The 25,927-nt window shown below is 39.3% G+C and overlaps 1 protein-coding gene across 1 annotated transcript in view; it reads left to right on the top strand.

Moving 5' to 3' along the window:
- The window catches only part of LOC122800048 (slit homolog 3 protein-like), a 2,083,326-nt gene that overhangs the window by 1,310,168 nt on the left and 747,231 nt on the right, over positions 1-25,927 (top strand). The window lies entirely within an intron of this gene.

Here is a 25,927-nt window from a genome sequence, read left to right as displayed (position 1 = left end):
TAACTGCACTCTCTTGTGCTAACACAGGCCATGGTATAGTATCTTTTTTAGTGGCATCAGTTACTTTGTAAGTCCTATTCAGTGTTGGAATGTCAAATGCTATTAATACTACAATAAAAAGAGAAAATGAGCAACAGCTTAACAACTAGTGTTTGTATTCAGTGACAGGTAAGTATACACAACCATATTTCTTGTAATCTCTAGATTTTATTTTTCAGAGGTGAAAATCCACATTCGTGCATTTGGTGGTGTCCCATAAATGGAACTCTGAAACTCTTGGATAATTTTTCATGGCACACTTTGTAGTCAGAGAAGATCAGGGACATCATGATTTGTCATATTGTTTTGTATAAACCCCCAACACAAAAGACATTATTATTTTTGCCATGATATTAAAAATGGTTACTGAATACACTTTCAAATGAACTGTTGCAGAAGGGTAAGGATTCATGAGCAATGGGACAAAGCACAGATTTTATTAGCATATAACAAATCTGTGACCCATATGGTCTTACCATTTCCATATATGATGGAAAAATTTCACATCTCTCATTTTTGTTCTGTGAATCCTTAAAATTTCTTACTGTTTTTATTCTACAGTCTCTTCTGAAAGGGTTATGTAATAATTAACTGCCCTTTCTGTGAAATAAACCTTCTTTGCTTTTTACTTGAGCTGTCCTCTCTGAATCCTTGGATTGTGTCTTATTATTGTCATACATTTTGCCTGAAAAATTATATGCAATAAGAGTCTCTTGTTTCCTTCATGGTACTCAGGTTTCTACAGTGTTCCTTCTGTTTCTTCATGATTTGTTGATTTCTACTTGTAGCTTTTGATATGGCTATTCCTAGAGACTCTGAACCATTCTGATGTCTTCTTCTGAACTACCTCCAGCGTTTCTTTGTTATATAAATGAAGGCTACATGCACAGTTGATGTCCTTCTATGTCACTGTTGGAGTATTCATAACAACAGGGATCCCCTACCAAGAGTAGGCTGACATCCTCCTAGTATACTAAAACCTTTAGGTTGCTTTAAGGTATGCCATACATTGGGTCCACTTCAAAATGTTGACTTTCAAAATACCTAAACTCAAAATACGGAGACCAAAATCTCTAAAGCTCAAAATACTGAAACTCAAAATATTGAAAAAAAAAAACACAGTACAGCAACACAACTATATTCCAGCAGAACTATGTACAGAAACACATTACTCTTTTGCAAGTGTAGGCAGGGGATCAAGCACCCCTGCACCCCCCCACACCCCCTGCTACTTAAATATATCAACTCTGAGATTGCACTTCACTACACTAAAGTGCAATCTTGGAGTTGATATATTTAAGTAGCAGGGGGGGGTGCAGGGGGACTTTCCCCCTGCTTATTCTTGGAGAAGAGTAATATGGTTTGTGTTTTATTTGTTTCAGTATGTACTTGTGCTGAAATATAATAAGTGTTGGTATCCTGTGTGTTTTCAGTATTTTGAGTTTTCAGTATTCTGAGCTTTAGAGATGTTGGTCTCAGTATTTTGAGTTTAGGTATTTTGAAAGTCAGTATTTTGAATTGGACCTGCCATAAATCACATGTATGCTCTCTGTGTAAAGTGAAGGGCATAAAGATGACATCCAGACATATCATCCTCAGAACTTCTTTGCCGCCAGTCCAAACACCATATTTCGATCATTGGTCTGAAAACCCTCTTCAAGTCCTGGTTCCCCAAGCTCTTTTAGATAAGTGCCCCATTGAGGTTTTTTGCTCTTATCTATTTTATTTTTATGTGTTGCTTGTGGGGTTCATGTCATCCAGAAAGGATACATGCCAGTGAAGGAGACAGATTCCCCATAAAGATAGTCATGAACAGTGCTTATTTTGACTCAGCACTTCCCACGACCATACATCCTGTTCTATTTGTCAGGCTTTCATTCCAAAGAATCTCCTTAGTTGGCTTTTCTCTCTGGCCTTGCATTTGGAGAAACAATATTTTAAGCATTTAGCAAAAGACACCATGGAAGGAACTTCCCTCTCTGAGGGTCAGCCATCCATAAAGAAAAAGGCCAAGAAATCATGGTCCACTTCTTCTGCTGTGCCACCTCCATCAGACGTCTCTCCCAAGGATAGTGAAAGCCCAGAGAATTACCCACCTCCACCATTGGATGCCCCTGGTGTGACCATTTTGGAGCCTGGCATGGATCCAACCTCTTGCACATCCCTGGGGGCCTTGCAGACATCTGCTTTGGATGTACAGGGGGAACTGCGGCTGATTATTTCTGAAGGTCCTTTGGGGTGTTCTTCAGATTCTGGTTACAGAGGAATTTCTGACTACATTTATTGAATGCCATCTCGGGTCTGACCCTTCTAAATTTTACAGGGTGGACATCCCTTTGAAAAAAAAGCAAAAAAAAAAGCATGTTTCTCCGGCTCCTAAGGACCTTCAGAGTGAATGGCAACATTTCACTCCGGGGTTGTTTAATACCCTTAAGGCTTTTAATACTCCTTGCGGGGTTTCTGTTCCTACCCCCCCCCCCCTTGGTCCTCTATTCCCCTTACCAGGGAATAGGATTCCTCTGAAGGGGAGGTAGATTTAGCTGACAAATCCCTTGCTTACTCATCTCAGATTCCCTCTCCTTTGGACTGTGGGTTTGAGGAAGAGGAGTCCACAAGTCTTGCTACTCCTTTTGAGGATATTTCTTTTAGGGACACAATCTCTAGAATGATGGAGTTCTTTAAACTGAATTTTGTGCAGGTTTATGAGGTTCAGAAGAGGTACTATGAACGTTTGCAAATGGACTCTCTAAGACCTTCTGCTGTTCCTCCTGTTTTAGCTTCATTGTTGGATGCCTTTTCTTCTGTGTATAAGGCCCCAGATTTCCAGCCTCCTGCTCCAAAGCCCCAAGAAACCTGATAGGTTTTATAGGGTGTCTGAGGATTGCAAATTTCTCTATACCTTCTGCTGGCCCCTCTATGGTCTCTGTGGCATCTGACAAGCCGCCTTTTCCTAGGTTACTTCCTTCTGATAAAGAGAGCAGAACTATGGAAAGGCTAAGAAAGTTTATAGCTCTGCTACCTTGGCTTTTAGGGCTGCCAACTATCCGACCCATATGTCCAGATATATTTTGGCTCTTCTTTCTTATGTCTGTCAGGTAGTTTCTGATCTCCCTGACTCTGAATGGAAGACTTCTGCTCTTCTCTTCTAGGGACGTCTTCCAAGGTGGCCGGCCATTCTATTAAGTGTAGTTATGATGCAGCAGACGTTTCTTCTAGAGTTGATGCTTTTGGGCCTGTGATGAGGAGATCTTCCTGGCTTCAGCTTCAGCCTTTGCCTGATCATATTAAGGCTACGTTGGATGCTCCTGTAGGCAACAAACACTTGTTTGGTGAAGCTGATGATGATTTATTGAAGTCTCTTCTGGATAACAGCAAGGCTATGCAGGAACTTAAACATGTTTTTGTTTCTCCTGTGCCTAAATTTTTCAGAGAAATTGCCCTAATAAGATGGCCTTTGTTCAAAGGCAGTCTCACCCTCCCCCAAGGGTAGAAAAAAGTGGGAAGCCAACTCCTCCTGCTAAAGCTATCCACACTACTGTGACACAGAAGTCTCCTTTTCCTGACAAATCAGGTGCTGTCTGACTATCCTGTTTTTCTTAGATACATTCCTCTTTCACTTTATCTTTCCCTATCCCTTCCTGTCTGGTTAAAGGTCACTCAGGATTCCTGGGTTCTGCACATTATCTGTCATGGGTATTTCATGGGCTGGAAATCTCTTCCCTCTTTTATGGGCATTCCTCAGACCCCACAGGAGCAGTTGGCCATCTTTCCAGGGGTTCTTCAGGATCTTTTGACTCAGATAACTATTCAGGAAGTTCCAGTTTCCCAAAGGGGAAGGGATTCTACTCCAGAAGGTTTTTGGTTCCTAGGAAAAAGACCAATTGGGACCCATTCTGGACCCCTTTCACTTAAATGCCCTTCTGAAGGTCCCTTATTTTTTAATGTTGTGCCTTCAGACCTTGTTCCCTCTGTTACTTCCTCAGACTTCCTTCATATTCCTATTCATCCCCTTTTCAGGAAGATTTTACATTTCTAAGTTGATTCTTGGCATTTTCAGTTCTGTGCTTTACCCATTGGCCTTTGTACTGCCCCAAGACTATTCACCAAGTGACTCACTCCTGTGATTGCTTTTTGCAGGCTAGGGGGGATCCAAGGTTTTCCCTACTTGGATGACCTCCTGTTTCTTTCATCCTCTCCAGAGGTATTGCTGCAAAATCTTCATTTTGCTGTCTCCCTTTTGCAGAGCCCAGGGTTCACTATAAATTTCAAAAAGTACTTCCTGACTCCTTCATCGGATCATGTCTTTTTGGGGTACAGGATCCAGACTGTTCCAATGCTGGCATCCCTATCTCCTCCCAAGGCCCTAACTCTCATTTCTTTCTTTCGGTCCCTTCTTCCTCTGGCTTCAATAACAGCCAGGGAATCCCTAAGACTTCTCAAGTTCATGGCCCCCACCATTCCTATGCTGCCTTTTGCCAAGCTCCACATGACAAAACTTTAGTCAATTTGGTTTCAGCATTCTCATCCCCTTGATTTCTTATTTCCTCCTCTTTATGTCTCAAGCTGGAACTTCAGTGGTGGATTCAGCAGTTGACTGTCAGTCCAGGGTTCTTTTTTTCAACTGCCTCTTCACACTGTGGAGATGTTCACAGATTCTTCAGATGTGGGATGGGGAGCAACCTTTGGCTCCCTAAAGGTACGGGGAGTCTGGTCATCAACAAAATGACCACATTAATGTTAATGAAATGAAAGCTCTTCGGCTGGCTCTTCAGGCCTTTGATCCTCTTTTATCCTCAGGACCTTTCAAGTTGTGTACAGACAATGCCACAGTGATGTGGTATGTCAAAATGAGGGGAGGGGATCTTATTTTCTTTGCCAGTTGGCACACCTGGTGTGGGAAATAGCTATCCAGTATCAAGTGACTCTTCAGACAGTTTTCATGCCCTCAGGTCAAAACATTGTAGCAGACTCTCTGAGCAGGTTCATATCTCAGTCTTATGAATGGATGCTTCACAGGGATGTGTTTCTGGACACTGTCCACCAGTGGGGTACTCCTTAAGTGGATCTTTTTACCTCCCCTCTGAACAGACAACTTCCTCTCTTTTGTGCCAGTGTCTTCTGGTCTGGAAGATGGATGCCCTCTCTTTTTCTTGGAAGGGAATGTTTCTTTATACTTTCTCTACTCTTCCTCTCATTCCAAAAGTCCTATTCAAAATACAACAGGATGCTCCCAAAATCTTGCTGGTGACTCCCTTTTGACCGAGACAGCATTGGTTCCCTCTTCTTCTGCATTTAGCAAAGGGAAATCATCACAAATTACCTCACAAGCTAGACTACTCACACAAGTGAAAGGATGTCTCATCCACACCACCTGTCCAGCCTTCAACAGACACTATGGGTGATAGGATTTTGATTCCGCATAGACACCTTTTTTTCTGAGGACATGCTTGCTTATGGTTCTGCTGGAGGCCAGGGAACCCACTGTTAGGAAATCCTACTTATCCACATAGAAGAAGTTTTCTGTTTGGTGTCTTTCTCGTAACCTGGATCCACTTTCTGTGGATCTTTCTTTGCTTTTCTCCTGTGTGAACTGCTCAATGCTGGGTTGGCTTATTCTTTGCTTAAAGTCCACTTATCAGCTATCTCTGCTTGTCTGTCTTTATCACCTCCTTTAGCTTCTAGATTTGAAGCTAAGCAATTTCTTAAAGGCTTCCTTCATATTAGGCTTCCCAGGAAGCCTGTTCCTTCTCCCTGGGATCTTAATTTTGTTTTAGAAAAATTGACCCAGGCTCCTTTTGAGCCTGCTGCTTCAGCTTCCTTGCAGCATTGTTCTCGGAAGACTGTACTTTTGTTAGCACTTAAGATTACTAGATGAGTGTCTGTGCTACAAGCCCTTATAGCCACATAGAAGAAGTTTTCTGTTTGGTGTCTTTCTCGTAACCTGGATCCACTTTCTGTGGATCTTTCTTTGCTTTTCTCCTGTGTGAACTGCTCAATGCTGGGTTGGCTTATTCTTTGCTTAAAGTCCACTTATCAGCTATCTCTGCTTGTCTGTCTTTATCACCTCCTTTAGCTTCTAGATTTGAAGCTAAGCAATTTCTTAAAGGCTTCCTTCATATTAGGCTTCCCAGGAAGCCTGTTCCTTCTCCCTGGGATCTTAATTTTGTTTTAGAAAAATTGACCCAGGCTCCTTTTGAGCCTGCTGCTTCAGCTTCCTTGCAGCATTGTTCTCGGAAGACTGTACTTTTGTTAGCACTTAAGATTACTAGATGAGTGTCTGTGCTACAAGCCCTTATAGCTTGCCATCCTTTTTTAGTGTTCCATAAGAACAGGGTCTCCCTTTGTACTAATACTTCTTTTATGCCCAAGGTAGTGAATGAAATGTCTCTTATTCTATTCATTTGCCCACTTTTTTCCCTTCTGCGAAATCTACTAGTGAGAAGGTGCTGTACATCCTGGATGTGCATAGACAACTCAGATTTTATTTGGATAAGACTAAGACATTTTGTAAATCTAATCAGCTGTTTGTTTTCTTTCATCCTAGGTCTTTAGGATTGGCTGTGTCCAAGCAAACTATTTCTTCTTCAATTTCAAAAGCCATTTCTTTGTATTATTCCCTTCATGGTAAGATCATTCTTTCTTCTGTTAAGGCTTGTTCTACTAGGGCTGTGATTTCTTCTGGTGGCTTTTTTAAGGGTTTGGATACTAACTCTATTTCTTGAGGCAGCTACCTGGACTTCTGTGCATACATATATCAAGCTTTACAATTTGGATAGAATTTCCAGAACTAGAGCTGGTTTTGTAGGGCCATCCTTCATGGGTTTCTAGAGAGCTCTGCTGGTCCTTCCTCCTCCCTTTTTTCTTTATGAGCTTTTGCACTCTCCCTATTGTTATGAATACTGCAACAGTGAAATGGAAGGACATAGTACAGTTGTATAAAATCTACCATAACAGTAGGTGTCCTACTGTTCACTCTTGCAGTATTCACTCCCACCCTCCACCGCCTGGTCCATTTATCTTTGGGATGTATTGGTTACCTGTCTACTGCCTGGACTGGCATTCCTACTGGGGCTCTCAATTCTGAGGAAGGTATGTCCGGATGTCACCTTTATGCCCTATGCTTTATGCGGGGAGCATATGTGTGATATACGGCATACCTTAAAGCAACTTAAAGGTTTAGTATACTGGCTGGACGTCGGGATACCCTTGGCAGGGGATCCCTATTGTTATGAATACTGCAACAAACAAGAGAAGGACATCTACCATCAGGCTACCCTTGGCAGGGATCCCTGTTGTTATGAATACTGCAACAAAGAAGATAAGGACATCTACCTTCATAGTAAGATCTTACACAACTACTTTCTCAGTGCTCTGGATGAGACACTGCCATTTCTTTTTATAGAGGAAGAACACCTTTTTTGTTCTACTGTTGACACTTTTTCCTATGTATGTGCTCTTCCTGATGCCGTGTTTGTTTAATGTTAAGTATTTGATACGCTCTATCCAGTCATCTGTTTTATGTAAGTTATTGCTTTTGCTGGCTTCCTTCCCTGTTTTATATGCCTTTCTTTAGATTTGCTTCCCAAATGCATTATTCTGCCTTTTTGTTTTGTATTTAAGTTTCAATATTTTAGACCATTCATTCAGTTTTGCCAGATCGTTTTTTACAGTTTTACATTTTGCATTAGTCTGTATCATCATTAAAAAGAAAATAATTTCCCTTCAGATGTTCTGCAGTATTACTTCTGTCGACATCCCTTTTATCATTTGAATACTCTTCATTTGCTGTGTGTTTCCTGTTGCCTGTTGCACTTGCCGCCATCCTAAGAGCTAACCTCATCTTTGTAATTGGTTTACTAAACATTTTAACTGAAGATAAAAAAATGAAAAATACCCAAACCATGGAATGAGCGGAACCAAGTTTAATGCCTCTTATAAAAAATGACTAAGCGATTTCGCCTTTTAAACAATAGGCTTCATCAGAGTCATTAGACTGCATAAAAACACACATCTTTATATGTACATACTTCTCACAAGACCAGTCACATGGGCCAGTCAAGAATTCTATTCACCAATCAAATCACTAAACATGTCATGCTATCACTCTAATGCTTACGAAAGCCTTTAGTTAGTAGCATACCTGTTCACTTTCTTGCTCAGATATTCTTCCTACTCGATGAACTCTATTACATTTTTCTGACACACTCCTGTTGCCGATAGATGGATGGATGAATGGATGTGATTAAGACAGTCAGGTCAGTAGTTTTAATTTTCTTTTTATTTCTTTGTTTTTCATACTATTCTGAAGCAAAATCACATATAACTTTGATAGCCTTACCCCACTGACTGATTAGTTTAAAAAGATTATTTAGTGGCATTATCAGTTATCTACGAAGTCTAGCAAGAATACCATAAGGACTGATTTCCTTGTGTACTTTTCACATATTTGCTAGCCAGAAGAAAAAGATGTGTTCAGCTCAGTGTGTCACCCAAATTTTGGTAAGCTGGTACAGCTTATCGTTCCTCATGTCTCTGCCTTCTATCATGTACCCATGTCCATCTGAAGGTGTCTGCTGTTATGTCCTAACAGCTCTTCTTATGTATCATAGCATCTTCCCACCACTTTTTCTGTTAAGTAATTCATCCTTGCATCAGTGTTGTTTCATTTCTTCCTGCTCACCATTGCAACTTTTCCTACCTACTTACTTGGACCATCCTTCTTAGCACCATATCCCCCACATGCCCACTTATTATCTTATGTGCTCAGACTACACCTGCCACATTTACCATCTGTCAGTATTATTAAATGCTCAATTTTTATTAGCCATTCTTTGTACTCTATGCTTTGCCTCATACTTTGACAATTCTCAGTTATTTTCCTTCCAGATTTCTTTTCTAAATGGTCTCTTCCTTCCTCCTTCCCTATCCTACTCGGGTACTATTCCTTCTCCTATTTTCCTGACTTCTACCAGCTATACTGCCCTTCTGCCTTTTGTTGCTGTTGCTGTTCTGTTTATCTTCCCCTTCCCACTTACTTACCACCCCATTACTACTGCTATTCATAACTCTTTATCTCCTTCTCTGTATCCCATTTTTTCAAAACTAACCTAAAATACTTATCCATTACTTCATATATTTTTCTTAAATACTGTACTTAATCCCTTCTGCCTCTTCTGTACCATCCATTCACCTAACTATCTGTAGCTATAAGATGATTTGCAAATAAACTTGTCAGTCCTCAGTGTACACCAACTACTCTTGCTTTATCTTATCTAATTGATGCTGAAACTTAATTGTAATTATTAACTTCTATTGTCTCCTACCTATATTATTTTTATATATATTTGGAACTATTCTTCCTGGGCCTGCAATCTTTTTCAGGTCAACAAATGTCAAATAAATAGAGTAAATAAATACATATTTGCTAATGATCAGTTTTTTTTTCTCCAAAGGCGGTTATATTTGAAAACAGATATCCTCATGCCACTTTTTGTGAACACCTAATCTAGGGGCATTGTTTGTAGTTTGGGATCAAATACACTGTCTCTGAATCCCTTTCCTTGTAATTTACCTGCAATGTTCCTGTTGTTTGATTTGTGGCATTCAGGGAGGTTGTACACCATGTGCTTCCATTAATGGTACCCAATGTAAATAGAGCTTCAGTAAAACAGATACAATGCCACTAAAAACAAAATGTTGAATCTTTAACACATTATACATTGAAATAAAAGACTGGATTGCATTGCCAGAATATTGTGAAATGAAATGAAACAATTGAAAACGTCAGGAGTAATAGAAATTAAACTGTTAAAAAACATTGTATATCACTGTCACACTTATTTTACTGTTCAATATTTTTTCAGTTATATAGTAATTAGGGAATTAAATGTTTTAGTGTCATTAGGACAGGTGTAGTATAGCAGTCGGTGTGGTGTTGTAATTGGGCATAATGGAAGTGTAAACTCTAAGATAGTAGAGTAATATGGGTTACATGGCATGATGCAGGTGTAAACTCTAACATGGTAGAGTAACCTGGGTTACATGGCATAATGGAAGTGCATTATACATTTTGTTTGTGGAGCTTTCCTTTGGAATAATTAAACTTTTTAAATATATTCTATTATTTTAATATTTTGAGAGTTCAGTATTTTGTTTGTTGTCATGATATTTGTAATATTCTATTCAGTATATCCATCTCTAATCAAATCTGCTGCTTCATTTCTCATTCCCCTTACATTGATCATCACTACCTAACTTTGGAAAAAGCTATAGTTTTCCCAGTTAAGCAAAGAGTACAACTACTGCTAGGCTCACATGGACAGTCTCTTCCCCCAGCAGTCAAACGTATATAACAAGCGCCCACATACAACTTCAAATGTTACAGGCACTAAGGCTCACTTCTTCAAAGACCACAATCCATACTTCATGTATTCTACCATCTCCTCTCTATACTTGACCCTAATATCTGGGTATCTCTCCCCACACATCTTAAACACATATTGTCCTTCCCCAGATTATGTACTCTGCTTAAGTCTCTTCTAAAATCTCAGGCTAAATGATCTTGCTGTTTTGTCGGCCATGTAACCCAGATTACTCTACCATCTTAGAGCTTACACTTCCATCATGCCACATAACCCAGATTTCTCTACTGTCTTAGAGTTTACACTTCCATTATGCCAAGTAACCCAGGTTACTCTACTAGCTTAAAGTTTATACTTCCATTACTGCCACATAACTCAGGTTACTCTACTAGCTTAGAGTTTACACTTCTATTATGCTTCTTAGAGTCATAGATTTATACTAGACTAACTGCCCTTGTGGGGCATTTTAAGTCTAGCCAATTACGCTAGGTGAGAATTAAACCCTGCACCTTGTGCCTGTAAGGTAAACACCTTAACCATTAAGCCAACCTCCAACTTTCTTACTCTCATATTTAAGATTCTTTCCATTGTAAATCTTAAATGATTGCATGTGTGTATATGTATATGTATATATGTATGTATATATATATATATATATATACACATATATATATATATATATATATATATATATATACACACACACACACACACACACACACACACACACACACACACACACAGTTGTGTAAATACTGTAACCATCATCATATCAACATTGTACTTAAGTTTGTAACTCTGTACTTATTCATGTGCTGAAGCTTAAATTGGACAGAATTGATCAGCAACTTACTCCAGTACAAATTTAATGAATTAATCAATCACCATTATGTGCCACACCAAAGGACTAAAGTTGCCAAATGTTTCCTCCTTGTGATGAAGGGATTTGTATACAGCCCATTTGTTACAGAACTGACAGAAAAGTTTTCCTTTTATATTCTGTATTGTACTTGGGCTGCGACCATGCTCTTTTAAGCTAAGCTTTTGAAGAGAGAAAGTGAGAAATACTTTTGACATAGAAGAGGAGTTTATTGATTTGCTGTCTCAAGCTGTTCCTGATTATTGAGTAGAATATGTCAGTTTTATGTTCCTGAGGGTAAATTTTGATGGGTTCCAAAACAACAATCACTATTTCTGAGAGTGTGTGTGTGATCAAAAGTAGATTCATTTTTATAGCCAAATAGAAACCAGAAATAGATGTATTTCTAAATCCTTTTGGTTGCAACAGGTGTTAGATGAGATGCGAACAGATCACCATGTCATCTGCATTTAGAATGATAATACAGTTGCATCAAGTTTGACTGGGGTCTGTTGATAAAGACTGAGAAAAACAGAGATGATAATAATGAGCTTTGAGGTGGTCATTTAGTTAGTGGGAATTTGGGTGAAAGTTTTGTACTTTCACCAATGTTGTTTCAGTATCTCCATGCTTACCTAAGACCTCTCCAAAGTGGAAATTGTTAGTTAGGAAAGGGAGTACCCTCAGTACAAATCTTTGGCTGTAAAACTTATGCCGTGTCTAGAGATAAGGCCAGATATATTTTCCTGGTATCTTTCAATGTCCCCTTGAGCTCTGGTTCTGTCCTTAGCAGTGAAATGACAGTCTATGCAGCAACAAGTAATTTATATTTCCAGACTGTAGTACATCTGATGCTTGTACGTGCCACTTGATTGACATCACACCTTACCCACCCCACACTATAAGACCACACAGTTACTCTACACAATCTGTCAGGCAGAGTTTGACTCCACTAAATTGGTTAGTCTGCCATCAAACACTTGCCGGTACACACAGTCCTGGGCCTTGCTGCAGAGACATTCCTGGTATTGCTGTAAAATGTGAGGATTTCATATTGTTTGAAAGAACCATCATGAGGTCATTTTGTGGATGACTTTTCGAAAGACCACTTTCGCAAAGGTGGCCATACTAGGAGTAGAAAGCTCCAAAGGTTACACGTGTAAGGACCATGAGACATGTGACTCCCTTCAACATAACAAAGTCACAACCTGAAGACTTGCCAGTATGAGCAAAGTAATTTCAAGACTTGTGCTCTGCCTGTGCAGCAATATTACAAAGATGAATCAACATGGAGACAGCCAAGCCTTTAAGTTTACATCTCTCTTTGGAGTCTGCAGCATCACATCAGGTATGACTGCACATCTGTAGTAGCACTCACAGTGTTCAGAAAGTTTTATGTATGCGTCAACAGAATATCTGTTACCAGAGTTTGATTAAATGCATTTAAATACCTGCAAAAAAAGAGATTCTGTAGGCCATCTTTAGAGACCTTAGAGATGGGTATATTTCTTTTGTTTTATTTTTAGAATGCACACTGCTTTTGTATAGTTTAATTTTTACTTGATTCTCTCATTGACTCAAAAAATATGAAACAGGAAAAAAATGGATTTCTGGCCATAGCAATATGCACAAAATATTCTTGCACTGAATTGAGGTTTCCCCATATGAAATGCAGATAAAGTAGTCTTCACTGAAAAGGCCTTCAAATCTGAATGTGGAATAATTTTCATCAGGACAAGTGAAGTTTACTGGGAGGCCTTAGCCCAGTTGGTTGCAGAGCCCCATTACTGCAATGAAGCGTAGGTTAATGGTATGCATTTTACTCTCTCCTTGACTGTAGCTATCATCAGAGATACAAGTTCAGTAAGTATAAAACTTACACATAGAATGTGAATTTTTCAATTTTAAACATTTGGCCCTGATGTACAAGTTGTCACTGAAATGTAACAGGGTGTATTATCATCATCATGGACCCCTTTTTTCCTATTTTTCTACAAGAGGTGGGAGCATGTTATCTTCTAAGTACAATACATATAAAATAACAAAACACTGTCCTTTATAGGATTCATCTAGTCAATTTATGATTGTCAGTTTTTATCTTATAGAACTATATAGGTTGTTATGACTTCTGAGTCAGAAATGTTCTCACATTGGTATATATGATTTTAAGAAAACAAAATCAAAAATGAACAAAAAAAACCCCACACACAATGTTGCTGCTTGTCAGCTTTTTGAGATTGTTTCTCTCATGCACTTGAACTTTCTTGATTATTTTTTTCTGGCCACTTCTGAAGTTCATCTGATTGGGGTATTGAACTGAAATGGTGGTATGGATACAACTGTTGGTCCTGTGAAATGTTGCAGCTAAAACATTTTGTGATCATTGCCATCCAAACTGTATTTCAAGTCACCAAGTTTTGGATTGTCACGGTTCAGTCCATTCTGCCCTTTTTGGGCAAGGATGACTGGATGTGCTTGACAGACCTTCAAGACACGTACTATCGCATAAAAATGAACAGACAATCCAGAAGATATTTACTCTTCTGGCTAGGAGCCAGTCAGTATCAGTTCAGAGCACTGCACTTTGGCCTCACCACAGCCTCTAAGGTGTTCATCAAATGCATGGCAGTGGTTACAGCTCACTTGAAATGGCAGGGATTCCAAGTGTTTTCATACTTGGACAACTGGTTCATTACCAACCTGACCAGGCATCTTACTAATAAGAGCCTGAGGTAAGGCTCTTCAGACTTGATCCCATCTGGGGATAACCATAAATTACAACAAGTCTCATTTACAACCCTCTGAAACACTGGAATTTATAGCAGCTGTTTACAACATGGTATCAGTGACCGCTTCTCTTCCTGACTTGAGTGCATACCATCTGATTCCAGGTCAGGAAAATAATTCATAGTACCAAAATTTCAGCCTGGTTGATTCTTCAGGCTTTGGGGTCAATGTCTGTTGCCATAACTTTAGCTTGTCTAGCAAGATTTAATATGAGAATTCTTCAGTGGATGCTAGCAACACAGTGATCGATTCTTTATCAACGCATGTAAGTCCAAATAAGAATCACTCAAGCATGCAAGAAATACTTTTGGTGGTGGATTCAATCAGATCATGCTATACAAGGCAGTCCTTTCACTCTTCCTCAGTCCAAGGCTGTAGTGACTGTGGATGCTTCCCAGATTGGGTGGGGGGGGGTACTTCTTTGGGAAAACAGTCCAAGGTACTTGGTCCTCTGAAGAGGCCAATACACATGTCAATGTCCTAGAAATGACAGCGGTGCTCTTATCATTGCAGGCCTTCCAAGAGTCTCTCCCTTTCGGGACAGTTGCGATTCAGATGGACAACCTATCAGTAGTTTGATACATCAGAAAACAAGGAGGAGCCAGGTCTTACCCCTTGTATCGAGAAGCCCTCAGTGTGTTGCTGTAGGTGATCTCTTCTAAATGGTTTTCTGATAGCAATGCACATTTTGGGGAAGTTCAACATGATAGCAGAATGAGCAGGTCCATTCTACTACCTCACTAGTGGTCTCTCAACTTAAAAGTGGCAGAAATTATTTTCTGTCAGTGGGGCCAGCCTTGCTGCAATGTTTTTGCATCTGGCCTAAACAAGTAGAGCAGTAACTTCTTTGCCATGATCCTCCCATGGAGGGAATCACTGAGGAATATTTTACTCCATGATTGGCTTCCCAGTCTCTGTGTCTACCCCCACCGCCCAGTCTCCTCTGTGTCTACCCCCCACCTCCCCTAATTCTCAAATTTCTACAGAAAGCTGCCTGTTTGTAGAGAAAAGTCATTCTTATTGCACCTTACTGGCCTCAGCAGATTTGGTTCCCCTTCCTTTACCCACCTTGGATTCTGGATCCTATTCCAGACCTCCATTCTCACCCCACAGGCATAGCTCATCCAGATATCTCAAACCTCAAGCTAGCAGCATGGTTTCTCCAATTCCTGTAATAGCCAGACATCCGATGCTCTCTTCCCCTGTCTGTCGTATACTTTTATCTTCCCATAAAGCTTCTACAAGAAAAGGTTTGTTTTTTTGGGCACTTCAGAAACACATTGTCCCCACCCCCCTTCTCAGCTCCTTTACAAAGTATTCTTGAATTTTTGGCAGCAGTTTTTGAGGGAGCTAGCTCCTCAACAGTTAGAGTTCAGTTAGCAGCAATCTCTAAATTTCATATTGGATATGAGAATTCTTCCTTGGCTTCATCTTAGATTTGTAAGGCTTTTTTGACAGGCACTCTCCTACTGAGACCCCCCTGTAAAGATCCTACAACACCATGGGATTTAAGTTTGATAATGCAGGCCTTACCATGGTGGTACAGCGGTAGCATTGTTGCCTCACAGCAAGAGGTTCTCCCGTTCGATTTTCGGCTGGAGCGCCTTCTGTGTGGAGTCTGTATGTCCTCCCCGCGGTCGAATGGTGTTCGAAAGACATGCGTGAATGGGCGTGCCTTCGTTGACCCCTAACTGGGAAAGCCCGAAAGAAGAACAACTGCCATCCAAGCTGTATTTGACAATTGCAACAATCTGCACTTACTCCACTATGTTTTTCTGCCTAGGATCCTGTGAGAAAGACAACACAGATGAGAAACAACGTGGCTGTGTTTGGTGTTTTCAACTGCTACAGCATTTGGAATTTTTTAACTGTCATAGTGTTTGGCAGTTTATTGTGATTTATGATTGGCTCTCTTCTAATCTTGGCTTGTCACTTTTTATGAGAAGTTGTGTCTACATATTTTGCGGTATTTGCGCATTCAAGCTTTCTGTTTGCCCAAGTAGATAGAGAGTGCCATTGTAGCCTATGATAGGTCCTGCAGAACAGGAGGAGCCAGCCTGTTTTGAGTATTTGTCTGCATGTTTGAACTGCTGCTGTTCAATCTGGACTTGTTTGTGTTGAGTCGGCTATCAGGGTGGACATCTCGGGAGTTCCGCATTTGTTATTCTTGTTTCAACTACTTAAGACTATTGTTTTTTTTTTTTTTTGGAGGGTTTCTGTAATGTGGAGAGTCAGTCAGGCACAGGATTTGAATGCTGGGCTTAGACTTTATAAAGAGTTTATGTTGCCATCAGTTTTAATAAGTTTGAACTTATTGGACCATAAAGATTTAATTGACTTTATTATTTACTTTTATTCTCAGAAAGCTGGTAAACTTTAATAACAACTCATTCTTCAGTTTTATTTTACAGTTAGGCAATTATATTTCTTCATACACTTTTTTATAGTGTTGGGATAAATCACTTTAATGGTACTGTATAACACAGATACATATCTAATTTTACATAATTCAGTACTTGAACACTTTTAAATATATATATTATATATATATATATATATACATATATATATATATATACACATATATATATATATATATATATATATATATATATATATATATATATATATATATATATATATATATATATATATATATATATACTCTCTTTAGTCATGGCCTAAACTCCTTGCTATATGTTTCTCACATTCCTAGGGGAATATAAGATGCAACAGACCTCAACGTGAAGCAGATTGCACATGTGCATGGTTTACTGGCTCTGTTACAGAACATATTTCATAGCATGCATCTTCCCAAGTTTACACTGTCTTGTGCCATGTCCTTGGATATTCTTGTACCAGGAACTCAGTCTCTACTCAAAAGTTAAACACATGAAGTTTGGGGTTTCATATTTTTTGATTTCTGCGTGTGGTCTTGAACATCCATTGTTTACAATAGTAGCATGTGGATGTAATTGAATGCAACCAATATAATTCGATCCCACTACACTCCTGTCTGACTTTCGCAGTCCCCCTAATCTTGTGTACTAAGTGATTTTAACCAGGCCATTGAAAATCACCAAACGTCTTGGAATACTTCAGAAAGAAAGCATTTCTGTCTTTTGGTTCTTATAAGATACCAGAGGCAGAGTGCCCAGATGAATAAGTGAATAGATGTCCAGATGCAGAGATAAATAAATAAATAGTTGATTTTAAAGAATGCAGCTGCAGTACCTCTCAACTGTCCCTGATTTTTGACTCAAATTCTAGCTCTGTCCCTCTTAATCCCTCCTAAAACTAGTGACTTTTGGAGGAAAGGTGGTGAATTACACTTAATGAATAATGTCAATAATTAAGAGTTATAGACTTCTTTTACTTCAGAAAATGTATATTAATTCATATGCTCTGATTCTGTCAATGTTTCAAGTTAATAGCACTGATATTTTAAAAATGTCCCTGATTGTCCCTGATTTTTTCTTGACTTGTCCCTGATTCTGTTGTTTTGTCCCCGATTGGTTGAGAGGTCTGCACACATGGAAAAGATACCTATGGGTAGATTTGTGAAAATATAATAGGCATTCAGGAGAAGTAGGAGGAATATAACTTTTTCAGTTTTGTTGTTTTTTTGGTTTCTTTGTTTTTTGTTGTTTAATTCCTGTGCCTGCAGAAATGCAGTTTGAGAACTTATGTGGCATATTAAGCATTTGGTTTTGACATCATATGTTTAATGTAACACTGCAATCCAAGTGAGTGAATGAAAGAAATGCTGAGAATATTTCCAACCACCTTGAAGCTAAAGTGACTGGAAGATCAGATGAACAGCATTGATTTGTCATTGTATGCAGTGTCAAAAAGACATGCATTGCATTTTTTTTTGCTGATGTGATACAGGCCAAGATATGTAAATCACATTTTTAAACTTTGCAAGTACCAGTTGGGCAGTTTCTGTACTTCGCAGGATGATGAAGGATCTGAATGAAATAAAGGTGAATCATCAGTGTCATGGATGAAAGAAAGTGCGTCAAAGTTCTGATTCCCATTTCATTGATGGAAATATATTTTAAAAGGGATCCCAGCACACAACATTAATAAATGCCCTGATGTCCTGATACCCCGAGGGACAGATTGAGAACAATGGACTGTTTGGAATCTGTTTAGCAGATTGCTTTTAAATACTAAAAGATTAAACAGGACACATCTATTATACCATGGCCTGTAGTATTGAATAAAGCAGATGCAGTATAAACTGAAAGGAAGGGAATACATTTTCTAATGGCCAGTAGGATGGTGTTGATATTATGGTAGAGTTTGAAAACTTGCTTAGAGATGAATAAAACAGCAAGGGTAACATGAGATAAAAAGAAGAAAAAAAAAAAAAAAAAAAGACAGTAGTAGTGGTGGGGGTGGGGTGTTATGATCCGACAAGAGTTGTGTGGCCACAGTTTATGTCTGTGTTAAGATCAGCTGCGGACAAATTGGGGGTATGTGTAAAAATTCACAGAGCTAAACTGATAAATGATAGCACTCAATAATGTTGTGTTGTGAAACAGCATCAGCCGCTTGGTACCTTGCTAAAGAATAGAAGCCCAGGTAAGGGAAATGTATAGGTTTCTAAGCATAAACTAGGCCTTTGTATGCCCAGCTGTGTAATCCAAATGTGACCTATAAAAGCACCAGATCAGAGTGAATTTCTGATTACCCATCCATTGGTCCAAGTTGTACTTAAATAGATTTAGGGAGGAGCTCTTCTTCACATGGATGAGGAGCCTGTTACAGAGAATGGGAATGCTTTGAAAAAAATCTCTCTCTTTCCAACATGTCTTATTTATGCAGCAAGCAAAATTTAGGTTTTTTGATCTAGTAGAGCTGATGTTTGTCTTGGAAATGAGCAAAACTTTGATCAAAACAAGGTCCAGTAGTGCCTTGTATGCCAGAAAAGATCACCTCTCTGAAGAGATACGGCTATGAAATTATCAGCATAGGACATTGTGTTTATTCCCTGTGTTCTTTTTGTAAGGAACCTTTTGGGGATTCCATTTGCTGTACGTGTCTGGTCAGGGAAATAGCAAAGGGAACATTATACTCTACAATTGGCCTGCTGAGGGCTGAGTGCAGTGCTACGATGACCTCTCTGGACGTAGGTGTTATGCTCTTACTTGTACGTTGAGCAACATAGAAGAATTTAATTACTACTGTGGGAAATGTTTGTCAAATTCTAGTTTACTGTCTGAATGAGTTTCCATATCTGTGACTACTGAATCAACTTTTAGGGGTGTTTTATTGATGATGTAGTTACCTGGTATGGCTGACTTCACAAAATGTTCTATAATACATTTCTTGGCATTGAGGTTTTAAGCCATGGCTTTGGCACAAAATGTTAGCCTGTGTTAGACATTTCTGAAGGCTGTTCTTGTTTTAGGGAGGTTCATTGACTACTCCCAGGTTACAGTCATCTGGGAACTTGGTCAGCTAAAGGATTTGATGTTAACTTTGTCTTCTGAGTAGTTGCTAAAGAGCAGCGGGTCCAGCACCGAGCACAGGGAGGGAGTCCACTGGTGGCTGGCTTCTTTGTGGAGATGGACTCACAGATCCTAACTCACAGATCCTAACCTTGTGGTTCCTCTCAGTGAGACAGCTAGCTATCCAGCATGTTGTAAATGGCTTTATGCCTAGTTCTGTAAGCTTGTTGACCATGCCAAAGCTGGTGATTATAGTAAAATGCTTCAGCCAGATCTGGGTAGGCAGTATGCACCACTTTCCCCTCCTCACTTGCCTTTATAACCTTTTCAAAGAAGTCCACCAGGTTCACTAAGCATGACCTTCCTTTGTCAAAGCCCAACTGGGATGGATCCAGCATCTGGAAGTCTCCTTTGTCCTTGCTGATAATTTCCATGATAATTATTTCCGTGGATTTGCAAATAAGACTAGTCAGACTAATGGGTATTTAATTTCCAGATGAAGGGGCATAAATGTCGCAGTCCTCTATTCTCAAGGCTTGGAGCTTGTTTTAAGACTATAGTTGAATAGTGACACCAGGGTCATAATTAGCCATATTTTAGAATGTTCAGAAGGCATCCCAGGATGTTATCTGGGCCATGTGTTCATGGCTTTTGTGAGCGCAGCATTATTGAGGGGTTATGTTTGAACACATTTCTTGGGGGATGACTGAGGGTGGGGGGTAAAGGTGGAACTGAATTTGCTCACTAACAGGGTTGCTTTATCACCAGGCTCAGTGACTGTGGCACCATTAACCACCAGTTCAGCAGATTTCAGTGTACTGCCCTTAAGGTTTCTGATATAGCTGAAGGAGGTCTTTGGTTATATGTCACCTGGGAGGCTATCTTAACTTCAAAGTTGGCTTTGTTTGACTAGTTAACACTCTTAGTTTGATGACAGATTTTTTTATCTTTATGGGAATTACACTTCTTGATTTTTGCCATATTTGTTTTTCCTTTTGTTGTATTTCCTGTTTAATTTGTTATGCCACCAGGGCAGTTTATTTCGTGGTCTAGTTCTGGTAGGTACAGTGGCCTCTATGCAGCCATTTACATGAATGTACCTTGTTTTTGAGAGCATTTGAGCATAGGCTGCTGTGTTCTCAGTGTTTGGAAGGGCACTGAATTTTGACAAGCCATCACTTTACTAGTTTGTCTTGGAATAGTTCGTAAATGTTACTGGTTTTATGGTTGTTATGCAGTTTATTTTGAATTCAAAGGAGATGGATTTATGACCGAAACTTTCTGGGGAGGAAGAAACATTCAATAAGTCCAAAACCTCCTCCTGTACAAACGGCTGGTGCACGACTTAAAAAACCAAAACAAAGTTAAAAAAGAAAAGCCAGCACTAAACTCCTGGAATCAGGCAGTCTTCATTTAATGTCCAAATTCAAGACAGCAACATAACATAACCGTACACCAACATGGTTGTACCAGTTTCGGTAAATCCTTCATCAGCAACCAAACATGATGTACAAAATAAAGACAAAAACTAACTTCCTGTCTTGCAACTTATATAAACTTCATATAGGAAGCATGGAGCGCCCTCTAGTGCATCAATAAAATAGTGCACTACTTCAAAAATACATGAGATGTGTTACAAATGAACCCAGTCGTCCCAATTATATAAATGAGTATATAACCCAAATATAGCAACAAAAATATAACAACAACTATATGAATTGGATGCCTCAAAAATGATCATTCAAGCCAGGGGAAAATAGAGCCACTAGTTTGATGATCCACATTTTCTCTTTATAGGTGAGCTTATCATGTAGAACATGTGATTGTACATGTCTGCCTTTGATGTGATCAATGACCATAAAACAAAAATTGCCCGTAGGGTGTTTAGAAATGTGTTTATATAATGAACTGGACCCCTTTTTGTTTTTAATATCACTAAGATGTTCCCCTATCCTAACTTTAAAAGGACGGGAAGTTTGTCCAACATAGAAAGCTCGACAATTGCACTGGGCCAAATAAATCACCCAAGATGTACTGCAATTGGCAAAACATAATATATCATAAACTTGTGGACAATTTTGTGAAGAAAAAGTGCAACATTTCAACAGCCTAGGGCAGTAGGTACAATGACCACATGGATAGCATCCAAAAGCAGGGCCTGTAAAAAGGTGAGCTTGAGTAATGGAACATGTATCTCTGTAATAAACCTTGTAATGACTAAAAAGAGAGCCCAAAGACCGCCCTTTCCGAAATGAATAATGACACCGGTCCCCTACATATTTCTCTAAGACATTATCCGATTTTAACAGATACCGATACTTACGGATAATGTTCATGAATCCCACTGTATTCCTCCCATAAGTTGTAACCAATTTAAGCAAATCAGACTTGACATGATCCCAATTTTGATAGACTAATAAATCAGTTCTATCTTGCTGATTTGCAAAACGATTGGCCCTTGTGATGTCACCCCCTACATAATCCCTACTTTTAAACCTGGTGATAAGATCCCTCCTGTGATGGTCGTATGTGGAGGAACTGGAACAAATCCTTCTAACACAAAGGAAGTCAGACTTGCCTGTTCTTGATGACATGCTGGGGGTGGAAACTAGTGGCATGTAATAAGGTATTGAATTGAGGAAATTTTCTAAATATCTCACTCTCAAGAGTGCTGCTGTCCGTTCTTTTTACCAAAACATCCAAAAACGTAATTTCAGATCTAGAAAATGTCAACTTAAACTCAGTCCCCCATATATTGCCATTTAGATACTCAAGGAATTCAAAAAGGAATTCCTCACTAGCTCTCCACACCATCCAGCAGTCATCAAGATACCTCCTCCAAATATCCATCTCATTAATGTAGATATTGTCAATGATGTCATAAATTACCTGGTCCTCCACATACGCCATAAATAAGCCTGCATAAATGGGGGCAAAAAAAGCCCCCATAGCAGTGCCCTGTGTCTGCCAAAAACATCTGTCCTTAAAAAAGAACACATTGTGAATCAGGACCTGTTCAGTCATGCATACCAAGAGGGTATTAAAACCAGGCTTATAGATATTAACCTTATCCAACCAATATTGCAGGGCCAAAAGTCCTGCCCAATGGGGAATACTGGTATATAGGGAGGTGACATCCAAGGTGCATAAAATCCAATGGGACTGTAGTTGGGTCTCAGAGATAATAGATAGAAACTGTGTAGTATCTTGAATTCTAGAACGTATATGTGCCAAAAGTGGTTTTAGATATAATGTGAGGAATTCAGAAAGGGGTGCCATAAGGGAACCCCTGCCTGATACGATCAGTCTCCCGGGTGGCCTTGTGGGGTCTTTGTGGATCTTCTGGAGAAAATAGATATATTGCCTGCTAGGAAAATTAACCTTGAGTTGATGACACACTTCATCATTAATAATGCCCTCCTCTGTAGCCAAATCCAAAAACTTGTCGACATCCTTTTTAAATTGCAAAGTGGGATCCGCCTGCATTTCCTGATAATGATTATGGTTAGATAACTGACGATCAGCTTCAGCTTCATAGTCCCCCAGATCCTGTACCACCACTGCTCCACCCTTGTCCGCTGAAAGAACAACAATGTCTTCATTGTTAATCAGTTTCTCCAAATACATTCTCTGATCTTTGCTCAGATTATCTTTAAGCTTGTCCTGTTATGTAAATACAAATGTAAATCCTTGAGGACAGCATTTTGAAATGTTTGGACAATGGGTTGCATAGGTCGCCTGAACCTGGAGGCATGGACGCGAAATTCCCTAACCTCAGAGGCATCACGATCAGTCCCGTGAAAAAAGCATTTCAAATTCAAATTGCGACAAAATTTAACCACATCTTCAGCAAAACAATGTTCTTGGACAAAAAACCCAGGGACAAAACTTAGTCCTTTATTCACTATATCAACTTGTTGGTCATCCAATACCACTGAGGAAATATTATTCACATTATTAACATTAGATACTAAATCCTGGTCATCTGTTGAAGGATGTCCCCCAGCCCATCTGGGTTTGTGATGCTTCCTCCCCCCTCGTCTCTGAGACTTGTACCTAAAGGGGTCTTTCCGATAAAGCCTCTGTCGAAATTAATCCTCTTGGAGACAGGAGAAATACTGATATGAGTATCCTCCCATTCAGTATTGGAGGATGAGTCATCACCAGATAATATAATATATATATAATATAATTTAAAAAGGATGTCGACAAGTTTTTGGATTTGGCTACAGAGGAGGGCATTATTAATGATGAAGTGTGTCATCAACTCAAGGTTGATTTTCCTAGCAGGCAATATATCTATTTTCTCCTGAAGATCCACAAAGACCCCAAAAGGCCACCCGGGAGACCGATCGTATCAGGCAGGGGTTTCCTTACGGAACCCCTTTCTGAATTCCTCACATTATATCTAAAACCACTTTTGGCACATATACGTTCTAGAATTCAAGATACTACACAGTTCCTATCCATTATCTCTGAGATGCAACTAGAGTCCCATTGGATTTTATGAACCTTGGATGTCACCTCCCTATATACCAGTATTCCCCATTGGGCAGGACTTTTGGCCCTGCAATATTGGTTGGATAAGGTTAATATCTATAAGCCTGGTTTTAATACCCTCTTGGTATGCATGACTGAACAGGTCCTGATTCACAATGTGTTCTTTTTTGAGGACAGATGTTTTTGGCAGACACAGGGCACTGCTATGGGGGCTTCTTTTGCCCCCATTTATGCAGACTTATTTATGGCGTATGTGGAGGACCAGGTAATTTATGACATCAGTCACAATATCTACATTAATGAGATGGGTATTTGGAGGAGGTATCTTGGTGACTGCTGGATGGTGTGGAGAGCTAGTGAGGAATTCATTTTTGAATTACTTGAGTATCTAAATGGCAATATATGGGGGATTGAGTTTAAGTTGACATTTTATAGATCTGAAATTATCTTTTGGTAAAAAGAACGAACACTAACACTCTTGAGAGTCGGATATTTAGAAAATTTCCTCAATTCAATACCTTATTACATGCCACTAGTTTCCACCCCCAGCATGTCATCAAGAACATCCCCAAGTCCCAATTCCTTCATGTTAGAAGGATTTGTTCCAGTTCCTCCATATACGACCATCACAGGAGGGATCTTATCACCAGGTTTAAAAGTAGGGTTATGTAGGGGGTGACATCACGAGGGCCAATCGTTTTGCAAATCAGCAAGATAGAACTGATTTATTAGTCTATCAAAATCGGGATCATGTCAAGTCTGATTTGCTTAGATTGGTTACAACTTATGGGAGGAATACAGTGGGATTCATAAACATTATCCGTAAGTATCGGTATCTGTTAAAATCGGATAATGTCTTAGAAAAATATGTAGGGGACCAGTGTCATTATTCATTTCGGAAAGGGCGGTCTTTGGGCTCTCTTTTCAGTCATTACAAGAAGGTTTATTACAGAGATACATGTTCCATTACTCAAGCTCACCTTTTTACAGGCCCTGTTTTTGGATGCTATCCATGTGGTCATTGTACCTACTGCCCTAGGCTGTTGAAATGTCGCACTTTTTCTTCACAAAATTGTCCACAAGTTTATGATATATTATGTTTTGCCAATTGCAGTACATCTTGGGTGATTTATTTGGCCCAGTGCAATTGTTGAGCTTTCTATGTTGGACAGACCTCCCGTCCTTTTAAAGTTAGGATAGGGGAACATCTTAGTGATATTAAAAACAAAAAGGGGTCCAGTTCATTATATAAACACATTTCTAAACACCCTATGGGCAATTTTTGTTTTATGGTCATTGATCACATCAAAGACAGACATGTACAATCCCATGTTCTACGTGATAAGCTCACCTATAAAGAGAAAATCTGGATCATCAAACTAGGGGCTCTATTTTCCCCTGGCTTGAATGATCTTTTTTGAGGCATCCAATTCATATAGTTGTTGTTATATTTTTGTTGCTATATTTGGGTTTATATACTCATTTATATAACTGGGACAACTGGGTTCATTTGTAACACATTTCATGTATTTTTGAACTAGTGCACTATTTTATTGATGCACTAGAGGGCGCTCCATGCCTCCTATATGAAGTTTTTATAAGTTGCAAGACAGGAAGTTAGTTCTTGTCTTTATTTTGTACATCATGTTTGGTTGCTGATGAAGGATTTACCAAAACCGGTACAACCATGTTGGTGTTCGGTTATGTTATGTTGCTGTCTTGAATTTGGACATAAAATGAAGATTGCTTGATTCCAGGAGTTTAGTGCTGGCTTTTCTTTTTTAACTGAGGAAGAAACATTGTCAGAAGTGCAGCAGTCTCCTGCATTTGTGAGTAGGAGGTCCAGTATATTGGAGACTATATTGGGAGTATTCACACAGGGCCGGCCTTAGCTGATATGGCGCCCTAGGCAAAGTAGTGCT

Source organism: Protopterus annectens, chromosome 4.part0, assembly GCF_019279795.1.
Source record: "Protopterus annectens isolate FY-2018-M chromosome 4.part0, PAN1.0, whole genome shotgun sequence".
NCBI classification, from domain to species: domain Eukaryota; kingdom Metazoa; phylum Chordata; order Ceratodontiformes; family Protopteridae; genus Protopterus; species Protopterus annectens.
The sequence above is the reverse complement of the archived record's forward strand: the minus strand, read 5'-3'. Positions and strand labels throughout refer to the sequence as shown.